Source organism: Callorhinus ursinus, unplaced genomic scaffold (genome assembly GCF_003265705.2).
Source record: "Callorhinus ursinus isolate GAN/ISIS: 27379988/994484 unplaced genomic scaffold, GSC_fseal_2.0 scaffold7, whole genome shotgun sequence".
Lineage (NCBI taxonomy): Eukaryota > Metazoa > Chordata > Mammalia > Carnivora > Otariidae > Callorhinus > Callorhinus ursinus.
Window position 1 is genome coordinate 23,881,537 of NW_027397069.1, and position 26,215 is coordinate 23,907,751.

The 26,215-nt window shown below is 37.3% G+C and overlaps 1 long non-coding RNA gene across 1 annotated transcript in view; it reads right to left on the reverse strand.

The window, feature by feature from the left end:
• Window positions 1–2,405: 2,405 nt before the first annotated feature.
• LOC141373046 (uncharacterized) overlaps window positions 2,406–26,215 on the reverse strand; it is a 28,145-nt gene continuing 4,335 nt past the window's right edge. The window contains exons 2-3 of the long non-coding RNA XR_012378675.1: window positions 12,142–12,248; window positions 2,406–2,461 (exon numbers count right to left, since the gene is read on the reverse strand). This is a non-coding gene — a long non-coding RNA (uncharacterized lncRNA). The remainder of the gene's footprint in view (window positions 2,462–12,141; window positions 12,249–26,215) is intronic.

The following is a 26,215-nucleotide window of genomic DNA, read 5'->3' on the forward strand; positions in this document are numbered from 1 at the left end:
AGTGAGGCCTTTAAAACTGGTTTGATTAGAAGTTATTAGCCAAGCTAAAAAGAAGAGGCATTTTATGTTTTCTTTCCTCGGAATATATTACACACACACACACACACACACATACACATACACACGGGGAGGGGGCTACGTGTGTATGTGCATGTGTGTGTGTGTGTGTGTGTGTGTGTGTATGCATGGTATGGTTCTGACTCCAGGACATCTACTGAGGTGGCACTGGACCAGAAAGTTCTCCTGTAAGAAGAAATAAAAGCTTAGCCATAGAATAACTTAAGCCATAGAATAAAAATCCTCTCTCAAATATCTCTACTATGGTTAAAGAAACCTCTTCTAATATTAAGTTCACATTATAGAGATACTTAAATGTGCCTTTTGCCTTCAATTTCCTATTCCTCCACACTAACTGTTGAAATTGAACCGAGCATCATATTGCCACCAGAACAATAGATGCTTCTCTCTTTTCCCTAACCAGTGGGAGAATTGATCTTTGTTTAAAATAATAACCATGACCATGCTTGAAAACCAAGGGAAGCCAAGCAAAATCAGATCTAATTTTCGATAATTGCAAAAGAAAGTCTAGGCAAAGGAACAGAAAGCTCCCAAAGCCCAGTACAATCTAAATTCCAAGAAACAAGTGGTGAATTGTTGGGTCTGGTTTGGCAAGGTGCTGGTGAGTTTCAATGCCCTGTACATTTTTTTTTTTTAATTTCATCTTTCACTGAGCATCCCTGGAGAGAATGCCACCGGCTTCCTGGAGGACACGCTGCCTCTTGACTCCTCAGAGCTCTTGCCTCGGAAATGAATCAAACTTGAAAAGTGCCCTGGCAAACAAACAAAACACACTCTGAGGGACTTAACTGTTTGCAACACTCAAATTCCAAAAACACGTGTGCAGGTACCTATGCTCTCTCACACACATGCACATGCTTACACATATTTCAAAGTGTGATGGTCTCAAAGCAGCATGGTCTCACTGAAGCCAGCCTGACACATTTGAAGTAGAAAATACATAAAATAAGTACAATGAACTGGGTATCAGATTGGCACAAATACCAGTCTTTCAAGAAAAACTGCCTGAGAGGAAATAAAGTAGTGAGAGGTGGTGACTTTGTAAGGAATGCGTAACGGGGAAGCCCTTCCTGGAGCGGCAGCTTTTGAAACACCCACTGTACCAGGTGGTTGAGTTGAGTGAGGCTTGGCCTTGGAAAATGCCGTGGATTAGGTGAAATTTTTTCTGATGTGCCACATTCATTGTCAGAACTAGGATGTCCCAGGAGAACCACATGGCAGCAAGGTGACTGAGATCTGTTGAACAAGGTACTGTTTGCTGCTTTCCTTAGTAATAATTTTTCATTCTGGCTTTCGAGCCAAGGGGCAAGTTCAAGAAGCCTCATGTATGGGCAGATGTGAATGGCATAAGACCTTGAAATTTACTTGAGTGAGTTTAATCAGTTTTGCTTTAAAAATTATATATGATTAAATAACATTTCAAGTGACTTAGTCACTTTTTTTTTTTTTGCCTTGTAACACTCAATCCTATGAGGTTGAACCATGTTCTTTTGATCTCTTTCTGTTTGTCCTTCCCAAGTACCTAGAAACAGACATTATAATGGTAACCTGCGTCCCTGGTCCCTGTCTTCTTTCCAGTCTGATGGTTGGAATGTTAATTTTTACATTGGAATACAAAAAAGTAATATTGTGCTGTCATATGCTCGTGCTTACTTACCCTAAGGAACTGTTTCCGAAAGCTCTACTCAGTTTTAGCAAAGATCTTGCGAGAGAGGTCCCAGTTCAGTCCCTATATCTGCTCAGGGCTACTAATAAGTAACGGTTGTTTTTTCTGTCTTTCTTTTGAGTTACCTCAAGCAATGCAATTGAGAAGTTGATGAATTACTTGTGAGCCTATTTTAGATACTTCAGGAAAATTCAGAGACATTTAAATTCTCTAGTACATTTTGCTTAAATTGTGAGGGTTACAGTGTGCATACAAAAAAACCAATTTGATGTCTTGGGAAAGCTGCATAACCTTTTCTTTCAAAAGCCATGCTTGAACCACAACTGGGGTTCGTTTCCATCCTCTGTGGTCACATATCACACAGGAAAAACCTCTGTGCACTTGCCACATTTTATCCAATGGGTACCTTTCTGAGCTGATCTCTCCTAGTAGTCTGAAAACTCTTTGAGGACAGGATTCATGAGTGTGTTGAAGGGTCTGATTCATCAGCATGCCCCCTTTTTGTGTCTTGTATATCGCAGGCCCTTAAAAAATATTTGTTTAACAGAAATGAAATGGGGGCAGAGGGTGAAGGTATAACTACATTTTCCTCCATTTGTTTTGAAGCAGGCTTTACTTAAAGGGTAAGATTGCATCTTGATTACAAATACTTAGGTTTTTGCCAGACTTTTTCTCTTAGATTTGCTCATTCTCTTCTCCTTGGGTATTATGCTGAATCTGTTGATTAAAAAAATTTCTCTGGTTAGACAATTTATTTTACAATAATTTTTAGTCATGAAAATGAAGTTCTAGAACTTGCAATATAAATTTGCAGAGGGTTTTCCTTAGAAGCACCTTTACTGTGTCCCCTTGGTGGTCTCTACCATCTGTGAAAGTATGCTTATTTATATTCAGTTTTAAGTGTTTTCCAATTTCTATTATTTTTTGTAAACAATGAGGAATTATTTAGAATATATATTTTATTCTACAAAGGATTTTTTATTTAAACTCTTTTGATATTGATATCACTGTTGATATTGTTGTCAGAGAATATCATCCATGTGATATGGATTCTTTTTTTTAGTAGAACTAAATTACAAGATTTTTATAATAGACAACTTTAGAAAATAAAACTTCTTTTTAAGAGCACTTTTAGGTTCATCGCAAAATTGGATGGCAGGTACAGAGATTTCCCATATACCCCTGTTCCCACATGTACATAACCTCCCCTGTCATCAACATCCCCCAACACAGGGGTCCATTCCTTACAATTGATGAACCTACATTAATACATTGTTATCACCCAAAGTCCATAGTTTACTTTAGGGTTCACTCTTGGTGTTGTACATTCCATGGGTTTGGACAAATGTGAAACGACATATATCCACCATTATGGTACCACACAAGATAGTTTTATTGTCCTAAAAAACCCTCTGTGCTCCATCTATTCATCCCTCTCTCCCCGCTGATCCCTGTCAACCAGTGATCTTTTTACTGTCTCCACAGTTTTACCTTTTTTAGAATGTCATATAATTGGAATCACATGGTTGCAGTCTCTTCAAGCTAGCTTCTTTCACTTAGTCATGTGTATTTAAGGTTCCTCCATGTCTTTTTATGGCCTGATAGCCCATTTATTTTTAGTGCCGAATAATATTCCATTTTCTGAGTGTACCACAGTTCATTTACACGTTCACCCACTGAGGAACATCTTGGTTGCTTCCTAGTTTTAACAATTATAAGTGAAGGTGCTGTAAACATCTGTGTGCATGTTTTTTGTGTAGACATAAGTTTTTAACTCCTTTGGGTAAATACCAAGGAATGTGATTGCTGGATTATATGGTAAAAGAATGTCTAGTTCTATAAGAAACTGCAAAACTGTCTTCCAAAGTGGCTTCCTACTAGCAATGAATAAGAGTTCCTGTTGCCAGCACTGGATGTTGTCGTTGTTACAGGATTTTGGTCATTCTGATAGATGTGTAGTGATACCTTATTGTTGTTTTAATTTGCAGTTGCCTAATGACTTATAATGTCGAATGTTTTTTCATATGCTTACTTGCCATCTGTATACCTTCTTTGCTGAGTGTCTATTCATGTCTTTAGCTCATTTTTTAGTCAGGTTGTTTGTTTTATTATTGTTGAGTTCTGACTTTTTTGTATATTTCAAGTAACAGTCCTTTCTTAGATATGTCTTTTGCAAATATTTTCTCCCAGTCTGTAGCTTGTCTTCTCATTCTCTTGACATTGTCTTTTGTAGAGCAGAAATTTTTAATTTTAATGAAGTCCAGCTTATCCATTATTTCTTTCATGGATCATGACTTTGGTGTTGTATCTAAAAAGTCATTACCAAACCTAAGGTCATTTATATTTTCTCCTATGCTATCGTCTAGGAGTTTTATAGTTTTGCACTTTACATTTGGATCTATGATCCAGTTGGGCTTAATTTTGTGAAGGGTATAAGATTTCTGTCTGAATTCTTTTTTTTTTTTTGTATGTGGATGTTCAGATGTTCTAGAACCATATGTTGAAAAGACTAGCTTTTCTCTATTGTTTTGTTCCTTTATCAAAGATCAGTTGATTATATTCACATGGGACTATTTCTGGACTCTCTGTTCTGTTCCATCAATCTATTTGTCTATTCTTCTGCAAACACCACACTGTCTTGATTACTATATCTTTATAGTAAGTTTTAAAGTCAGATAGCATCAGTCTTCCAACTTTGTTCTTCTTCAATATTTTATTGGCTATTCTGGATCTTTCGTCTCACATGTACACTTTAGAATCAAAGAAATATATCATAGGGGAAATTCAAATTAAAACAATAATTGATCTATAGATTCAGTGCAATCCCAGTCAAATTGCCAACAAATTATTTTGTGGATATCGACAAACTGATTTTAAGGTTAAAAGATGGTCCACATCATATGTCATCAGGGAAATGAATTCTTTTTTGTTTATTGATAATATTCTTTTTGGCCTTCAACAGAGGCAATCTTTAAACATGTTCCAGGCATGCTTAAAAAAATGTGTGTCCACTAATTGTTAGGTACAGGGTTCTATATATTTCTATCAGTTTGAGATTTTTAATGTGGTGTTCACATCTTCTCTATCTGTTTCTTGAATGCCTGATCTACATATTTCTGGGAGATGTTTTTTATTATTATGTTATGTTAATCACCATACATTACATCATTAGTTTCTGATGTAGTGTTCCATGATTCATTGTTTGCTTACAGCACCCAGTGCTCCATGCAGTACATGCCCTCTTTAATACCCATCACCAGGCTAACCCATCCCCCCACCCCCCCTCCCCTCCAGAACCCTCAGTTTGTTTCTCAGAGTCCATAGTCTCTCATAGTTCATCTCCCCCTCCGATTTCCCCCCTGGGAGATTTTTTTTTAAACTGAATCTTGATGGTAGATTTGAGTATTGCTCCTTAAAATCAAGAAATTTTGGCCTTATGCATTTTAGGGCTCCATTGTTCTATGTACAAATATCCAGGATTGTTCTATTAGGTGAACCCTTTTCTTTTATCTTTAGGAAATGTACTTCTTTAACCATAAGAATTGGTTTTATGTTGAGGTGCCTGGGTGGCTCAGTTGGTTAAGCATCTGACTCTTGATTTTGGCTCAGGTCATGATCTCAGGGTCAAGAGCTTGAGCCCCATGCATCTGGCTCCGTGTTGGGTATGGAGCCTGCTTAAGATTCTCTCTCTCCCTCTCCCCTTCCCCCCATACCCCCCCAATGCTTGCTCTCAATCTCTCCCTCTAAAAAAAAATTGGTTTTACTTCAATGTTTATTCTGTTTTATATTAATATTGCCTGATAGGAGTGCCTTGGTGTCTCCATCGGTTAAGCGTCTGCTTTCAGCTCAGGTCATAATCCCAGGGTCCTAGGATGGAGCTCTGCGTCGGGCTCCCTGCTCCATGGGGAACCTGCTTCTCCTTTTCCTCCCCACTCACACTCCCTCTTGCTATCTCTGTTGCTATCTCTCTCTCTCTCTCAAATAAATAAAAATAAAATATTTAAAAAAAATATTGCCTGACCAGCTTTATTTTGGTTAGTTTCACCTTTTAGTACTTTAAATTCAATCTTTTTGTTTCACTACATTTTGATATTTCTTTTGTAAACAGACCTGGATTTTGATTTTTTTTCTTATTTAATTTTAATCTGAACATCTCTATCTTTTGACAAAGAAGTTTAGTCCATTTATATTAAGTGGATTACTGCTTTGGGGGTCTAATTTATAACATATTATTTTGTGGTTTATATTTACCATGCTTTTCATTGCTTCCTTTTTCTCCTTTTAATTTATTAAGTTTTTTTGTTGTTTTTATTTCATCTCTTAATTTGAAAGTTATGCATTCCATGCCTGTTCTTGCAATTACCCTTAAATTTTCACCAAGCATAGTTGATTTAATATCAAGAAACAATCAGTATTTCTATTTTCCTATTGAACAATAAGGTTCTTAGAATATTTTGATTCTAATCAACTGCATTTGTTATTGTTCAATATTTTACTTTCACTTTGTTTATAATGCTTTCAACATACTTATTATTATAATTGATATTCTTAAATTTTAAATTAAAACATTTTAAATTTTAGAAGTTATTCTTTCTTTAGATTCATCTACATTTTTTAAAAAATTTTATTATGTTATATTAATCACCATACATTACATCATTAGTTTTTGATGTAGTGTTCCATGATAGATTCATCTACATTTTTACAATTCCTTTGCACACCAAGGAAATTATTAACTTCTTTTTAATAAAAACACACTCTTTTTTTGTTACTTCATAGATTATCTGTAAATGATAGAATTTTCAGTGTTTCAGGGTGCCTGGGTCGCTAAGTTGGTTAAGCGTCTGCCTTCAGCTCAGGTCACGATTGCAGGGTCCTGGGATGGAGCCCCACTTCATGCTCCCTGCTCGGCAGAAAGCCTGCTTCTCCCTCTTCCTCTTTCTGCTGCTCCTCTGCTTGTGCTCTCTCTCTTTCTGTCAAGTAAATAAATAAAAATCTTCAAAAAAATAATTTTCAGTGTTTCTTAGAGTGTTTTTATTTTTGTTCATTTGAAAACTGTGATTTTTGCTTTCCATTGAATTCTAATTTGCCAGTTATTTTCACCAACTATTTGAAGATATTTCAATGTCTTTTAGCATCTATCACTATAATTGGTTTCTTGGCTTTTTTTATGGGTCATCTTTTTTGTCTTCCTGTGTTAGCTTGTGTAGTTTGCTTCTAGAACTGCAACTTTGTTGTTATTTAGGTATACCTATTTTTAGTTCATTTTTTACCCTAATTCATCATGGTTTCTCTTTGTTTTATGCTAATTTTGGACAGACCTTTATTATTATTTTTCCTTCAAGTTATTTTATTTGTAGTGCCATTTCTCAGTTGTTTACATTTTCTGATGTTCCCTTGTGATGGTTTGTTCCCTTGATTTTTTTACTGTGAGTTCATGTGTGACATGGGATTTTGTTTGTTTTTTCTTTTCTTAGAAGGTTCCATGTACCTTGGGTTGAATATATTTTTTCTATGTGGCAATTGTACATCTTTTTTTTTTTTTTTGGCCAGGATCCCAGGGGCTTTAATTTTTCAGCTCAGACTCTCACAACATAGGGATAATATAAATCTAGCCCTCCACATCTTCACAAGGTATAAGGTAGTAATTTTCATTTTTATAAACAACTTATTTTTCCTTCCAAGAGACAAAGTCCTATAAGCAATCTTCCACACTATGTCTAGCAGCAAGTAAGAGTTTTTCCAGTCCATTTTACTAACTGGGTGGGACTTTAAAGATCTTGACTTTCTAAAAGGTCTTCATCTAAGCTTCTCTCTCAATATTATCTTGCTTGTTCCTACATTGGCCTTAAAAATAGTCCCACACTCCTATGATTATATCTGGCTTTAAAATGTATCTGAGTGGCTGAGCTTTTGGTGAAACTGCTGCCCTGATTTTTAGTTCTCCCTTCATCTAACTTAGCTTTTCTTTTCTTTTTTAGTTCGACTATGTATTCAAACATAATTTTAGAATCTTTAATCTAGCATGTTGACTATAATTGCAACTATGGGTTGTCGTTAGAGATGAATGCCTATTAACTCAAACTGCTATGATGCCAACACTGGAATTAAACTGTTCTAAAGAAAATAAAATACGTTATGTAAAACTATTTTATTAAAAGTATGTTAAGAAAAGAAGTGAGATTCCAGGGATGCCTGGGTAGTTCAGTCATTTAAGTGGCTGCCTTCAGCTCAGGCCATGATCCCAGGGTTCTGGGATCGAGTTCCGTGTCGGGCTCCCTGCTTGGTGGGGAGCCTACTTCTCCCTCTGCCTCTGCCCCTTCCCCTCCCCTGCTTGTGCTCGCTCTCTCTTTCTCCCTCTCTCTCTGACAAATAAATAAATAAATCTTTAAAAAAATAAAAGAAGTGAGATTCCAGCAATTTATTTTTGATTCCACTTTTCTTGTTCTTTTTATTGACAATCTGTCTTGTTCTGAGTACTTGCTCTAATTGTTTGCTTTTGTCCACTTGAACAACTACTTTCCTCAAATTAACCTGAAAGAATAAAGTATTTACTGTATTTGGAAGTACAAAGGGCCTAACTGAGAGGAATTTGCTGTTACATTATATTCTATCCAGGAAGAAGGGAAGAATATGTAATGCTTTTTATATTTGTTTTCTTGTTTTTTAATTGGTGTTTAAAATCCTTGGTAATATTTACTTATAAGATCACTTGAAGAATGTTTTTTAACTTAGGCCAGGGATACTCAATACTTGCCTTGACTCAGGTTTGTGCCCATTTGTATACCACTGTGATTCCATGCCTGGCACAGTCCTACCACATGGTAAGTACTCAAGTCATACGTCTTAAATAAATTCCATGGTATGACCAGATGAATGTGCCCATGGTAGCTCTCCAAGCACAGTAGCAAATATGTGATGTATAAGTTAGTCAATACCAGAGAAGTACTACTTAAGAACTGTCCCTATAACTCAGTGGCATAAAACATTAATCCTTTATTCTTACAATGTTTCTTGGCTTCTGTAGCCTAGGTTCAGCTGGACTCATTCATGACTGTGTAGAACATTGAAAATCTAGGCTGGGCTCACTGAAGACAGCTTGGCTGTGTTCCAAGTGTCTCTCTTCGATCTTTTAGGATCAGTGGGCTAATCCAGACATGTTCTTTTGAGGTCAGTGGCAGAGGCAAGGAGAGTAGGCCAACTGCTCAAGAGTATTTCAAGCCTCTATTTGCCTCATGCCCATTAATATCCCATTAGCCAAAAAAGAAACATGGTCAGACCCAAGACCAGTGAAATAAAAAGGGTATGTCTCCTAAGGAAGTGAGCGGGAGGAAGAGAATTTTTCTGAACAGTAATCCAATCTATCTCATGTGGTAAAGATTCAAAGCATACTAAAGTCTGGTTCTCCAAAGTACTTTTCCTACTTAAATGTCCCTACTTTTGTAGGCATTTATCTACAATTATAAGAAGTGTGAAACTCTCCTTCTAAAAATCTACAGTCTGTTCTTATTACTGTGAATGGCTACTCTTTTTTGAGTGCCTACCTCATGCAAGTAATTGATATACACTATCAGATTCAGTCATTATAACTTTCCCAACAAAATAACTATTTTATTCATCTTTACTTTCCAGTTAAAAAAAGTGGCTCAGAATACTTAAGTACTTGGCTGTAAGTCAAACAGCTAGGAAATGGTAGCGTAGGCATCCAAATCTAGTTCTTTCTGAATCCAAAGTTCATGCCTTATGCATTCTCTATGCAGCCTAGCAGCATAGCTGATCCACTCCTAAAATAATCCATGCTATATTTTCACCAATACAATTCTAAAGCTGCTTTATGGGGATGAGTTTTGAGCTCTGAATGAAACAAAAAACTGATATGAAGATGAGATTTGTTTTTTAGAGGGCTGTGTTTTCTTAACTAACAAGAGGGATTAAAAAATACAATACCTCTGATTGATAAATGAGATAAATTGGTTAGAATTGGATCAACTACTGACCTTTTCTGCAGCATTTTCCAAGTAATGTCAGTTTATTGTCACTGTCACCTTTACATTCTTTTAGCAATATTATTTTCTTATTGAACATTTGTATTCTGTTTATATTTTTTCCTAGAAACCTGGCTTACATTTTTCAAATGTACCCTATTTTATTTCAAGATGTCCTGGAACCTTAGGCCTTCAAATGTTTTCAGATGCTAAAAATATACTTAAAAATTTTTTTAAAGTAATTTTCTGAGCACTAAATCATAACTTAAAGTCTCTGTGTTCTTAGTGTTTATCTTGTTGGAAATATCCTCAGTAAACAAATGTCATCTGACAGTTTTACAACTCCAGGAAAAATAAATAAATAAATGCAGAATTGTAGGTTTATCACTGGGTCTGGATAAACCACACACACATGCGCACGCATGCGCGCGCCCGTGCGCGCGCGCGCGCGCGCACACACACACACACACACACATACACATCATTATTTACCATTCTCGTAATTGTGGAAATTTTAACAAGTTAATTGCTGTTGCTTGAGTTGATGATGAAGTGTGAGTAGAAGTTGGTGAATTGATGACTGGTAGTAAGAGTATGGAGTGGTAGCTAGTTTTACCTTCAATTATCTCCATCATCTTGGTAAAGCCATGTTATGCCCTCCCCCACAGTGAACCATCAATTCTCAGCTTCTCCCATGATCAGACTATCTGTTGCTTGTTTTGAACTGTCTATTGCCTCCTAACATTACATCTGACAAAGGAAAAACTTCACATTGATAGTTTATCTTTTCTTTTTCTTCTAGAAAGAAGGAACTAGACTGATGGGGAGAGATTCTGCTTTGGTTTTTCAAAGAGCTGTGTGGACTGGGGAGTTGTAGTGTCAGACATGAGGAGTTTATTGATTTCAAGTATAAGTGTGAGAACACTCTTAGAAGATGAAGAACCCTAACCCCTCTGAGTCTTACTATATAAGAGCCATCTTTCCTTCTTTCTTGTCAGCAGAATTCCAGTTTTACTTGTGCAGCCATATTGATAATCCCAGACCATTGTCCTGTTCAGAGCACTGCTCTGTGTGTGTAAGATACTTGGAACTCAAATAGTTCTCCTACCACAAGCACAAAGCCTTTAGTGATATTGACACTGACTCAACTCCCTCACCTCCTTGAGCTCTTGAGCCAGTTCTGGAACCACTCCAGACTGATTGCTGTGTGAGATAATTAAATGTCTTTCATTATTTTAGCCTCTGTTAGTTGGGCTCTGATATTTGTGGCCAAATGCATCCTTAAACACACCATATGTGGGAAATCCTAATTTTAACATTGAGTAAGTTTATATGCATTTTTGGGGGCCTTCTGAATGCGTTATTACTTTCTTTGTTAAAGTTACTTTGTAACTTTAGTTACAAAGTAACTAAAGTTACTTTGTTTACTTTCTTATTTGTTTATGTATTGATCTGGGCATTGAGAAAAATTGATGAGCAATTCTGACTCCTCTGTTTACCTGGTATTTGGTAGAGTGAAATGTGCCATCATTGTACCATAGTCTTTTTTATCAAGTAGCATAATCATATTGAGTTTCTGGAATGCATTGAGGACCTTGAATGAAATTATTCAGCTCAGAATAAATGGAAAAAAAATTTAAGTCTCAGTTAAAGATAATTTTTTTCTCAAATCTTTCTATTATTTTTTACATGTATTTTAAGTATAAAAATGTGTTGAAATACAGAGAGAATGCTCCAGAGCCAGGATTCCAATCAAGTTATGGTGTAGGGAGCACGTAGTCAATACCAGTTTTTCTTTGAGGCAGTATGCCTGCTCATTCAAATCTGTGTGGAACCAATGCCTCCCTCCAAGAAACCTGATTAGAGTTGAGCAATTGTGTTTGTTTGACAACTATCTCTTTCAGTTGGCTCAAATTGCCAATCACCAGGTCAGGTTTTGCTAAAGAAGACTAGACTTGAAAACAATGAGAACTAGAATGACTTTTGTATAACCTGCACTATACCATACTTCTAGCTACCATGATCCCTGTGCCTGTATAGTTAATATTTTACATATTTTTATTTTTTAAAGGATTTTATTTATTCATTTGAGACACAGAGATACAGAGAGAGAGAGAGAGAATGAGCAGGGGGAGAGGCAGCCTCTCTGCCGAGCCAGGAGCCTGATGTGGGCCTCGATCCCAGGACCCTGGGATCATGACCTGAGCTGAAGGCAGACACTTAACCATCTGAGCCACCCAGGTGCCCTATAGTTAATATTTTAAAAAACCATGGCTTCAGTGGGATTCAAGGTATGTCTTGGATTATCTGTATCATCCCGTGCCACATGTTTCATGGAGTGCTGTGTTCCATGACAGTTATCAAGTGGTGACTCAGCCTTCCTTTCTCCAGGCAGATTGTAATCATGCTCACCTTACCATAGACTGTGTCTGCATCAGTCAAAAAGCAGAAGGTACGGGGTACAGCGTCATCTTTGGAAATCTTGTCGCACTTCTTATATCTTGCATATCTGAAGGATCCTGAATTTTTAACAGTGTTTATGTGTTATGTTATTATAAATTATATTTATATTATTATATATAAATTTATGTTTTATTATATATAAATTTATAATTTATTATATTATAAATTATGTTAATTTCTCCAACCAATTAGGTTTAAAAATTATACAGTTATGCACAGATGCTTATAGCTGAGGGTTCATAAAGTTGATTGTCAGATCTTTCTTTTTAAGTTGTGACTGCATAGCCTACCAATATTAGGCATGAAAGGGCTCCCTAACAGAAGCTTTCCAGCAGCCATTGCCTTTACAAAGGAACCAACATCAGGGGCCCGCTGCCGAGACAGTTATAGAAAACCACTACCCTTCATTCACTGGAGCACACTTGTGTCCAGTTTCCTCCACAGAAAATGTCTTTTCCCTCCATCCACCTGCCCAAACACTGCCCATTCCTCATTTCCAAGGCACATGTCACTACCACTTTATTCAGCTAAACGGGTCTCTCCTTCCTCTGCCTCTGTGGCACTTAGCAGCTCTTTCTTATGGTGTTTCTTACTTTCCACCTTACACCAGAGAGATCTTTAAGAAAAAGCTTTGTTTACTTCATAGCTTGGTAACCTTAAGGGACTTTTCCAAGTTTTTCAGTTTCATCTTTTCTTGGTCCCTAAAGTAATACTATTCCTATCATAGACACTTATTAGGTAAATATGAATAAATGCAAGAATAAATAATCATCTCTGAGCAGAAAGCAGGGAGACTAGTTAACCGGCCTTGAGGAATGTGTGGGATTTGGGTGGGAGAGATGGAGATGGGACATTTCAGAACTAATGGAGGTACAAAGTGCAGGAATCCCCATCTTTCATCCGGGCCCAGTGCTGAGGAGGGAACTTGTAAGGTGCATCTGGGGAAATGGTACATGATGAGGAGCAGGGATCCTGTGGATAAAACTGGGAGGAAAGTGTTCTATATTAGTTGGGAAAGATGGGGGTCAGATTGCGAGGTTTTGGAAAGGAGACTGAAGTGTTTGGATTCTGTAGTCAGGATCAAATCTTGCAGGTTTTTCATTTGAGAAACTTGATCCTTGGAGGTAGAGAAAAGATGGGAGGCCAGTCTCTTGGGATATTGCTTCTTCATGAAGTAATGAGAGCTGAGCCACATTGGTTTGTTGGAAGTGAAAAGAAAGGGAAATGTGGCAATGATCATGCAACAGGAATAGGAATTGGTGGTATGTGATTGCTTGGGCAAAGAGAAGAGGATGGAGAAGCTGATGTCAGGATGATAGTGCCATTAGGAGAAATGGCAAATATGCCAGTAGATACATGTCCAGTGGAAGGTGATGATTTCTGTTTCCAGGGTTGATTTTGAAGCCATCTTGGTAGAAGTCAAGAAAAGGGATGATAATCTTGAGAGAGAAATCTATGCTTGAGTTATAGTTTTGAAAAGCTTTTATACTGATATCACACTTGAATTGCAGATGGCTAAATGCTCTCTGTGCATACACCGGGTTCTCCTGGTAGGTGTGCCTGAGAGTGGAGTGTGAATTGGAGGTGTAAAGTGGGAGCAACTAAATCATTTGTGATTGTTCCTGGACTCTGTCCAAGCCTGTCTGTATGTCTTTACCCACTTTACCTACTGGGGGTACCAAACCTGGACTTATCCATCTTTATAAAGTCCAACTGGAATAAAAAGATTAAAAAATTTTATTTCCACTTTATAGATGGTACTAACAAGGCTACTAACAGTCTCTTGAGCTGTAGCTTCAAGAATTCAGGTTTTCCACATATGAGGAAGTTATATTACTTTAGGGTTATATTATAATACAGCTCTCCTTTTAAGAACAAATTCCCTTTTGCCACTTTGGTTGTCTTCAGGAAAACACTGTTTTACATTGTAAACACATTTAAACACTGTAAAACAGTGTTTAACATTGTGATTATAAATGAAATATTTTACGAAATGAGGTCTACTAGCAAAAGAATGTGGATTGAGAATTAATGCTTGAATTTTGAACAAATGTTCTTTTATTAACAACTGAGAGAAGGCTTAGTGACTTTAGCTTCTCAACATTGAGGAACTCATTAAGAAGAAAATATCAGGGCTCCTGGGTGGCTCAATCGTTAAGCGTCTGCCTTCAGCTCAGGTCATGATCCCAGGGTGCTGGGATCGAGCCCCACATCGGGCTCCCTCCTCGGCGGGAAGCCTGCTTCTCCCTCTCCCACTCCCCCTGCTTGTGTTCCCTCTCTCGCTGTCTCTGTCTCTGTCAATAAATAAATAAACTCTTAAAGAGTTTATTTATCTATTTGAGAGAGAGAGAATGAGAGATAGAGAACACGAGAGGGAGGAGGGTCACAGAGGGAGAAGCAGACTCCCTGCTGAGCAGGGAGCCCCATGTAGGACTCGATCCCGGGACTCCAGGATCATGACCTGAACTGAAGGCAGTCGCTTAACCAACTGAGCCACCCAGGCGCCCAATAAATAAACTCTTTTAAAAAAAATTCACATTTATTTCCTTTTTTTATATGAAGGTTTTTATTTGCTTTTTAACTTTATGCGAAGGATTTGAGATAGGTAGGTCAATTTTGGAGATTAAAGTTAACTGGAATTTTCTTTTTCCCTTGCTCCCCCTGCCTTCCTCCCTACTTTCTTCCTTTCCTCTTTCCTTGTTTTCTTTCTATTTTAAGGCTTGGGAGTGACTGGGGTGTCCAAGTGAGGAAGGACCAGATTTTTGGGGAGTTGCTCACTGTGGGGAGGAGAGAAAAGTTTTTCATTTGAGAAACTTGGTCCTTGCTCTTTTAAGCAATGAAGAATGTAATTGTGGGCACCCTTGAGATCACCAGAGGGTATATTTTGATAAACAGTTGTCTGTAAGAAGCAGACAATATTCTGCTTTTTTAGGTCAAGGCTAAGTGTGGTAAGAACATTGCCTTGGGAGTCAGGTGATGGGGGAGCTAGTTCTGACCTAGCCCCTTAGGGAAGATTCTCTTACTCCGTCCGCTTCTGGGTTTCTTCCTCTGAAACTTGAAGCCAAGACGTTGGGTTCAATGATCTATGGTCCTTTTCACTTTTAGAGATTCTGTGAAGCTATGGTTTCCAGAGACCTTGATCTTTTCAGTATGCTCCCGTTTCCATTAAAGCAGTAACTGAGAGTCCATGTTATGATTCAGAGGAAAGATCCTGGACGTTTCCAGGTAGGACAAGTTTTGGAGTCAATTCTGAGAAATCTGCACAAGCAAAGCAGTTTGACCCATCATCCCATACTAAACATTGCGAACATTTATGGGAGGGAGAAATTATTAGCTAGAAAGAGCCTTCCAGATTGATTTGGTTATGTTCTAGTGTTTACAAACAAGGTATTTTTTTGAAATTATTTTTGAATAAAATATTAATGTTTAAAATCTAGGTTTCTGTCTGGTGAAGACCACTGTCACAATCAGCAGGCTTCTTTCCTTCCTATCAGAGAAATGGCAAGCTGTCTTCTCTCAGTGTTTGCTATTCTCAAAGATACAACCACTGGAATTTTGAAGTGGGTCAAACTGCTTTTAACCTGGCTACTGTTATTCAATTTTATCAATTCTTCCTTTTCTATTAGCAGAAAATCTGTTTCATGACTTCAACATATAAAAGGTAGAAAGATCACAAAGCAGCCCTGAAGCAGATAAATATTGACCGAATCAAACAGGCATGCTGCCGACGCTTGGAATGACTGGGGTTGTTGCCCTGGGACCAGGCCAGAAGAACGTTGAGGCTGTTCATGCCTAACTCGCTTTATCTCATGCATTTCCTTTTTTATTTTGTTTTGTTTTGTTTTTGTTTAGTAAACATCTGCTTTCTATTAGATTGTTTTATCCCCTTAACCTTTATAAATGACAATTAAGTCCATCTAGTCTGTCAATAGCATGTCATTTATTTGTTGCTACAGCTGAGCCTGACCTTCATTGATTTTATGGGAGTAATTTGCTGGAAATGATTTTTTAATGTTAGATTTATTACTGGGGCACTTCATTGTCAGATAATTGAAGCAAACTGTAATTTTTTTTTTTCAAACCAAATGCAGGAAGTAAGGGAAAGAGATAATATTATTTTCAAGGGTTATTTCCTATTGCGATAGAGACGTATGTTATACATGATGTCATACACTTTTCAAATTTGTGTACACAGAGTTTTTGAGTGTTGCATAAATTTTCTCTTTTTTGGTTTTTCCTTAAGTATAGCTGAGCTAGCAATAGGAGCTGGTAATAAATTAGCATTCGAGTATGACGTTGCAAATTAGATGGCTACATAAATTATCGAGTAACTATAATACCACCCCTTATATAATGGGTCTTGATATTTTAACTGCAGGTTCTATTATGAATAGACTGATGTTATATAATTAATGTTACCTTTTACATAAGCTTATTGCATTCCTCTAGTATTTGTGTTGACAAGTGTTTTATCATATTGCGCTTTGATTGTCCATTCAGATAATAATGAGCATTTCAATCCCTAAATGAGGCTTTCATGGTATTTGTATACTTATCCTATTGATGTAGGGGTAACTATACTATTGTTATACCTATGCAGTAGAGGAGATACTGAGTTATTTATTTTATCTTTTGAAAAGTGCTTATGAATATACTGGTCTTTCCTAGTTGTGCTGTTGTGTCCTGATGTTAGCAGGACCAGGCCAGCAAAGGCTTGCTAGTGGAGTTGATGCCCTTGTTATTCTGCAAAGAGACTCTGGCTTGAAATAAAGGAAATGGGCTTTCAAACTTAACTTTAAATATTAACATATGAAATAAGCTGTTTTTCACACTCTGAATAATGATGCATTGTTGCACAAGAGGATTTCCAATATATCAGAACTAGTTAAAGGAAAGTGGAGCAGAACTTAGACTTTATTCTTTAATGAGCATGTCCTTTTTTTTACACTCATGGGAGCAGAATCAAAGCAAGTCATCTTGTAACCAAAGGCAAAGAGAAAACTAGACCACAAGTCTCTGGAAATCTGTTCTAATTGCAGCAATTTCTCCACTTATTCACAATTGTTTTGAAGCAAAAGAAAAATGAAGTAAAAAAAAAGGATTTTACCTTTTTTATGCATTTTATATAGAGAAAAGATTTCTGGACACGATATCCCTCCTGTCAGTTTAGAAACTAGAATGATGACAATGTGAGGGGATGTTGGTGATGTAATAGCCCTGCCCACCCATGTGACCAATGACTTCCTCTCCCCACACATATTTTAAAGTGAACTCTAATATCAACTTTAATGAAGAGCAGATAGATTATCAGATCACCAGGTTTTAAAAATTCAAACTTGCTACCTCTCAAAAGGCAGTTACACACACACAGGGTTAGGAATAATGATTCCAAAGAATATTCATGGAATGAAGTTTGGCAGAGGCAGAATTTACTTTCAAAATAGGAGTCGGATGTAATAATCTCAGAGGAAGGAGAGGAAGTAGGCACCCGTGTCCCTCTCAACAAATTGGACTCTGAAATTCAATTTTAATTTAAGTAGAAATTACGGGGCAAATGTAAGGACTTGAGGGAGAAACTTCTTGCTTTTAAATTGTCATGCTTCTTTCCTGTCTTTGTTCCTGTCACTGTTATTGATATAAAGAATCCATCAACATATTTTTATGGGTGATTAAGAAAGGCTGACCTTTCCTTTGCAGGTACAAATAGGTAGTTCTTCAGAGGCTGTAACTGAATGACAAGATAATTCTATCCATTTAATATTGAAGTGATGTTGATAGTATCATTCTTCTCGTGTTGGAAACAGGACAGCGTGAGGCCTTTTCTGCCTCAGCCTGTTCTGCCCTGGGTGATGGATTTTCCCGCTGACTAATCGCTGTCACATTAACCCGCACTATTTCATCCTTCAGAGCTGTCAAGATAATGACGATAATCCAAGTGGCTCATTGTAGGTAAAGGAAATTATATGAGCAAAGTAATATCATAAAACAGTGTTTAAATATTTTAATTTCATTTGTCAGGGCTGCCCCAACACTTCATTACACATATAACCATCTCTCATCAGTGGAATTAGTGCATTATTCATTACTGTTAATTATTTTCACATAATGGCTGCCCTGATATATTTAACCTCCACATTATATCTCAGATAATGGGTCTGTAAAATTGAATTGTGTGAAGAGTGGAGTTCTAAAGCTCATTTGCAGAACATCAAAGAACAAAGAAGAGGAAAAGAATTCTAAATGGGACATTTTGCCCAGCTGGGGCCAAACATTTGTTTCTGTCTGATTTGCATACGGAAAATAGGTGTTGTAGAAGTGGTTTAATACTGTATAGGCTGTATGTGCAACCAATTAGGATTTGTTAAAATCGCACACATTGGAAACAACTTGAGAATTATAGCATGGAAAAACGGAACAGTTAAGATGGTACTCTTACACAATATAGACAAAGTGGAATTTCCGTTTGGGGACTGTATGTCATGGGCACAGAGAGAGAGAGAGAGAGAAGGAAGGGTTGCTAGTGAGTTCCAGATTTAATTATATATTTTTATGAATACCTTTAATAATAGACACTCAGTTTTTAAAAGTGGTATGAGCAAAGATGAACGATAAAAATCCATTTAGACTTTAGTCATTTATTTCTCTGGTGGCCAGTACAAAAATTTACCACTTATATTTATGATAACACTTTCTCAGTCACTTAAAGGTTTAACATTCATGCAAACAAAACATTCATTTAGAGTCATCAGCACCCTATGAATGGAAGCCATATTTTATAGCAATTTAATTTTTCATGATTGTGCATTGTGATGCTTTTACGGAGCATTTGACAAACATGACTATCTGATCAGCAATGTCAGACACATCGGTACATGAGTGTATTTTCTTTACACCTTCTCAGTGTGGGAAACTGGACCAGGAAAACCACAACTGAAATCTGTAGATCCTGAGGCAGAATCTCCTAATGGTGGAGCTTAGGTATATATTTTAAAAGCTCCGCAAGTAATTCTAAGGGGCTTCCCGTAATCAGCACCTCGGCCTTAAGAGGTCAGGCTCACGGCAGGCTCATAGCCTCCCTTTGTAAACGTTTTGAATGCCTCTCATTTTTGAGCATGCTCAGTAAGCTTTGCCTTGGTTGAGCTCATGATGGCGGCAGCCGTACCCTCCTGGTTTTCTTCACTGTTATCACAGAGCACAATGTAGACATTCAATACCTGCTTGTTAAATTTACTTTGCCTTTCTCAGATTTTTGCTGTTATAATTACTATTATAATTATAATTTCTTCAAATCTATAAATTTCCCTTCTTTTGGATTTTTCTCTAGGTCAAGTCCCATGAGTGGGATTCACACTTATTATGGCTCTTTGTACATCCTGTCAAGTAGATTTCCAAGAGTTGCACTAATTAATAATACTTCCACAACAATGTAAAAAGTGTATGTTTTATTGCAACCCTGGCAGAATTGGCTATGAACTTTAAAGCATAGTTGTTCTTCATCTAGAAAATGGCATCTGTTTTAACATGCATTATTTTTCTTACTGTCCAGGTTGAATACTTCCTGTTTTGCTTTCTATTTCTTTTTATGTGAGTAATTTCTCAGTTAACTTAGTCTTTTTACCATTTACCTATTGATTTCTTGGTATTTTTCTTACCAAACCCAGTAATATTTTTATATAACAAATATATTTTATCTGTTTTATTTACTGTATTTTTTTTTTACTGTATGTTTATTGCATTTTTCTTTTAGCCTTTTTTAATTTGTACCAGAGTTTTCATTTCTTATGTAGTCAAATGACTTGACCTTGTTCTGGTGTTTCTTTTTTTTCCCTTGTATCTTCAAGGCTTAAACCATTATCACAGTTATCAAAATTTTCTTTAATTTTTTTTTTAATTTGACTGTAGCTGACACACAATGTTACATTAGTTTCAGGTGGACAACATAGTGATTTGACAAATCTATATGTTATGCTATGCTCACCACAAGTGTGCTACCATCTGTCATCATACAACCCTATTATAATAACATTGACTATATTCCTTATGCTGTGCCTTTTATTCCCACAGTTACCTCATTTTATTTTATTTATTTATTTTTTAAGATTTTATTTATTTATTTGATGGAGAGAGACACAGCGAGAGAGGGAACACAAGCAGGGGGAGTGGGAGAGGGAGAAGCAGGCTTCCTGCTGAGCAGGGAGCCTGATGAGGGGCTCGATCCCAGGACCCTGGGATCATGACCTGAGCATAAGGCGGATGCTTAATAACTGAGCCACCCAGGCGCCCCACAGTTATCTCATTTTAAAGATGGATTAGATCAGGTCCTGAGAATTTTTGAAAATATTTTGGAGAAAGACTAATTACAGAGTTGGAAGTAAAATCATGATAACTTAGCTCTCAGTCTGCCACACCATTCTTATAATTTAACGAATTAGGCAAGCACCCCATCTGTAACTCATGAGAGTTGGTGGGAAATAAACAGAAGAGAAGTTCATGTTTGCCACTACCCCTCTTATTCTCATTCTCATGATTAACCCATATGGTTGGGTTGTCCTATGGCATCAATCTGTCATGTCATTACATAGGAAATAAGGTCTGAACTTTTGGACTGGACATTCAAGTATTTCTTTTTTTTCTCTTTTCTTTCTTTTTTCTTTTCTTGTGTTTTCCCCCTTTATTTATCCTTTTAATTCTATATCTATCCCCCAATGCTTTATTCATTTACTTAACCTTTCTTGAGCTTCTACCATGTGCCAGCAAGTTGTTGAAAATAAACAAAAGGATCTCACAGTACATTCAGCTCCTTCTTCTTGGAATATTCCGTATTTTCCTGTTCCTAGAGCCTGCCAAATTCACTCATTCTATTTGGATATTCTTAGACCATAGACATTGCTCCAAAGCACTACCTACTTTTTAAGGCTCTCACTCAAATTCCACTTTATTTAATGAACCTTCTCTGTTCACTATACCCCTGTTAGAATGAATCACTCTATTTCAAATATCCCCAAAGAATGATGTTTTTATTCTATTATGATATTCGATCTTTATGAGCTTCATAAAAGGGTTATTGATGTTTGCCCCTGTCTCCTGCACTAGATTATGACACATATGACAATAGCAGTTGGATCTTACTCAACTTTGTATATCTCACTGTACATAGCAAGGCCTGTGCCCATGGTAGGAACTGAGCAAATATTTTAGTTTTTAAAAATTTTTGTTTGTTTGATAGAAAGCTCAAAGTCCAATGTTGCAATCATCTCCTTTGTATAGAATCACAATCAACATGACTTTGCCATCCTCAAATTTGTATGTTCATTCTGAGACTGTAGAAGCTTTGGCTTCCACACAGCTCAAATTTAGTATCCACTGGGTGTTTGATAAGTATTCTTGATTGACAAACTGAAAGGGTGGCCTTAAATCTATGTAGAGAACTTGCAATAAGATTTATTATCTACTCTGTCTTTCATATATTTCTGGTTTCTTTCAGTTAAAAAAAATGGCATAGAACACCATTTAACTAGTTGCCAACTGATGCATCATGCTCACTAAGCCAGTTCTGTGATTGAAAACCTTACATTAATTCTGTGCAAAGAGTTAATTTACATAGCCTCCTGTTCTTATCATTGGCTAAAGAGGCTTATTTCACAACTGCCAAGTGGCAAAGGGTTTTTGGCTCTTTCCATTAAGTATTAATAAAACATCCTGTAATACAGATTCCCTTCACCTGGCTCATCTGGGAGTTGTTTGGAAGAGATCCATTTATTTCACTTAAAGTTTGTTACATTCTTCCATTTCCGTGGCAAGTCCCAGGGTACCACCATGGCCCGGAAAGGTTGGTGTTCATTTGTTTAGAGACTTAAGAAAGATTACTCTTTGCTATCAGTGTCAGAATGTGTCAAAAGCAGGGTCCCTCTTTTATTTTTCCTTGGCAACCCCAAGAATGAAGACAATCTGATGTTTCTAATGAAAGTGACTTTTATAAACAAGTCATCTCCCACTGCTTGCCTGACAAAATACCAAGGCAATCCTAGGAAAAATTGTGAAGCTGAGAAAGTTTGTTTTTTGCCCTTGCCCAGCATTGTTTTCTGAGCCACATTGCCTTCTTGGAAAACATCCTTTATTGTGCAACTTGCTTGTTCCTTCCCTCTCTGCCTGTCTGCCCAAGTCTACCCTCTGCCTTTTATTCTGGAGCCATCTCTCTGTCCCCCTCAACTTTACTCAGTTCCTGATACTTCAATGTAGAGGTAAATAAATAATTTATCCTGATCTCTTACCATGAGCCTGGCACTGTGCTAAGCACCTAATGTGTATTTTCTCATCTGTCCTCAAAGTAATCCCATGAGATGGCTATTTTTATTACCATCATTTTACAAATGAAGTAACAATCTTTGTGAGTTTAAAAGATTTACCTGAAGTCACACAGCAAGTATGGTAGATGGTTATTTTGACAGATCTCTGCACCAGTATCTCTCATTCTGCATGTTCTCTGAAAATGTGACCTTGTGACTTCTCCCATTAAAGAATCAGACCTATGTCTCTTCCCTTTGAATCTGGGTTACTTATGACCACTTCACCTGACAGAGTATGGCTGTTGTTTCAATACTTGGCTTCTGTATCTGGAACAAAAAAGGCAATGTGGCTTCTGCCTTGATCACTGGAATGCTCATGCTTGGAGCCCTGAGCTGCCATGTGAGAAGTCTGATTACCCTGAGGCTTCCATACTGTGAAGAAACCAAACTCACAGAGAGGTCATGTGTGAATGCTCTTGTTGGCAATCTGAGTCTTTGAGTCATTTCATGTCCAGTAACAAACTTATGAATGAAACTGTCTTGAACCCTCCAGACCAGTTCATCTGCCAGCTGAGAATCACTGAGTGATCTTAATCAATGCAATGCTACACAGAGCAAAAGGATCACTGAGATGAACACTTCCCAAAAATCTTGACTCACACGATCTGTGAGAAAATAAAATGGTTGGTGCCTTCAGTCTAAGTCTTGAAGTACTTTTTAATGGAACAAAAGTATTAGTAAATGGTAGACACAGTATGGGAGCTGCACCTTCTGACTCCAGAGCTCTCACATGAAGCTCTACATTATAAGGATGAGCTAACCCCCAATAACATGTGACACACTTTCCACCAGTATTTGTGTATAACAGGATCCTGCCTTAACTACAAAGGCTGATTTCTAATGGTGAAATTTCTGGCACCATTAGAAATGTCAATGAGGTTTCCCAAATCAAAAGTACTCATTACCTATTTCACACTTGAGAAACAGCCTTCATCACTGAATACTGAACATAATTTATTTTATTTTTATTTCCTGTCTATTGGAAACAAATTCTCAACATTTTAATTGGAGTGTAACACACATACATGATGCACAAAACATAAGTGTATGGTTCAATAAACTGTCATAAAGTGAACTCCTCCATGTAATAACCATTCAGGGCAAGAAATAGAATATTGCTAGCCTCCAGAATCCTCCCTTGAGCCACCTTAAAATTCTTTTCCTCTTCCTCTTCCTCAGAGGTAGCCACTACCTTGATTTCTAAAGTCATAAATTAGTGTAGGCTGCTTTTGAATTTCATGTAAATGCAACCATACTTCATCACGATGTTTGTGAAATTGACCCACGTTGGTGAAGGTAATGGTAGCTCATTTATTCTTAGTGTCTATTCCATGGAATATCCATGGAATGAATATATCATGATCCAGTCTTTGTTTATCCAGTCTACTGTATACTTAGAAAAAAAAAATTAGTTTTTTTTAAAGTTTTTACTTAAGTTCCAGTTAGTTAACATTAGTTTTTTTTTAAAGCTCTTTGTCAAGTTACAAATATAGACAGAACATAACATGTGAGAAATAACCACCAAATGAAATAAAACATTCATCCATTTATGTCCCAGAGGCAAATGAGAATAAAGATACATGAGCACAGAGGGAGTCTTCACACATTGAGAGGATGGTAGATCTTGGAGGAAGGCTGAGATATGGCCTGACAGGGTTATAGGGGTGGGGAGGATGGAGAGTATATGGCTGGGGGGAGAGCAGGTCTCCATGAGGGCAATGGAGTAGTCAAGTCCTGCATCCAAAGGTAGATTTGCAGCTACTGTGAAGGTGGAAGATGGAATTCAATGGGCGAGATGGGGCAGGGTCTTCAGCAGAGGCCTCATGGTGGGTGGTACTGTTGTTTGTGAGGCTGTGCTGTTGTTCTGGGTGATGACCCAAGCCAGAAACTGCAGGTCTGGGGCAATGACTGCCAGCTCCAGTACCATAAGCAGGGAGATCTGGCGAGAGCTGGGAAGGATTCCAGTCTTTGTCAAAGCGGCTGCAAGCTCAGTGCAGCCCTCTAGAGGTCATCTGGAACTTCAGGCTAGGAATACAAAGCAAACGTGGTAGGAGGTAAGGAATAATGGGGACCTGGAATGAAGCGGCTGCAGAAACTTCCTTTCCAGCTTCAGCCAGCATTCATTCTGATAGGATGGTGCTCAGTGTGTACACCCTGTTAATGTTCTGATTATCACTCTTTGGGCTTTGGGCAGGGAAGAAGTATAGGTAACAATTATAATTATTGTTGTAAACTTATTCAAAATGTTCTTGTTGAGATCTCAAATTGGAGGTTGTTAGAAATAAGTCATTCTTTTTTTTTTTTTTGCCTTTGAGTTTTATCTTTGTTGTTATTGGGTTTGAATGAGAAGTGGCAAAGAAGAAGAAAACTTAACTGTGAATCATTTACCTGGGTCTGGTTTTACTTCTACTGTCATACATTTAGCTTATGTGGCAGACAAAGAGCAAATCTGGGTTTTGTTGGCTCTTTCGCAAAGAGTCATCAGGATATGTGTGTTTGTTGGAACTGCAGGTGCTGGGCCGCCCCTTCAGTCTCGCAGCCTGGGCGAGGGCAAGGGAACCTATCTCTTGGGGTTTACAATTGATCTCTTCAGCTACTGGTCTACTCACAAACATCAAAATTCACCTTAGCCAAATAATGTGGATTTAAAGCTATCTCAGGGGGGATTTGATTCCATTAAGAGTTTGTAAGACATTATAGTTCAATAGGATGAGCCAAGACCCGAAATAATAGGACTATGGATTTAATTGCCTCTCTCCCATTAACTCACTGGGGCACAAACTCTCTGTGGTCTAATCTTTCTTGACTCTTCAAATATAGGTGGAAAAATGTTGGCTTCCTTCATGTGATATTCTAGACAATAGAGAGATAGACATACTGGTCATTTTGTCCAAGAGAAATATAATGCCATCCACAGCTCAAGTCAGATGCTAAGTGTTCATGAAAAATAGTTGATCTGTATTTAGATTTCCAAAAGGTACGTTGAAACAGTTTACCCAAGTTGTATCAAATATATTTTAAAGTTTTCCAATCACTGAACTGCGTATCTGCTTTTAAACTTAAATTTAACTCAAAAATAAATAAAGCTAAAGAGTCATGTCCTCAGTCATACTAACCACATTTCAAGTGCTCAATAGCCACATGTGTCTGGTGGCTACCATGTTGCACAGTGCGGGTGTAGACCACATGTGTAAGCATTATATACATGCTGGCACAGAAATCTATAGCAGTAAAAACTTCAGCTATGTGAACATATAGGAAATATCCTATTCTTTTTAGGTTATTTTCTCTCATTTGCTTAATATTTATCCCTTAGTTACCAAAATTCTTTCTAATTCTAGATAGACTTTTTGTAATATGCTTTACAAATTGTCCTGACTTCTTAAATGGAGATCACCAAACAAAATCAAAATATTTTTTGCTGAATTAAGGTCATAACTATAAATGTCAATTATGGTATTGTGTTTTAATACAGCACCCCTTTTAGGGGGCATTAGACCAGGATAGGGGCCAATGTGGCCCTCTATGTGCTCTGTAAATAAAGCCCCATTGGAACATAGTCATGCCCATCCATTTGTGTATAGTGTGTTTCTACTTTATGCTACAATGGTAGAGCTGAGTAGTTATGACAGATACCAGACAACCTACAAAGCCTAAAATACTATCTGGCCTTTATA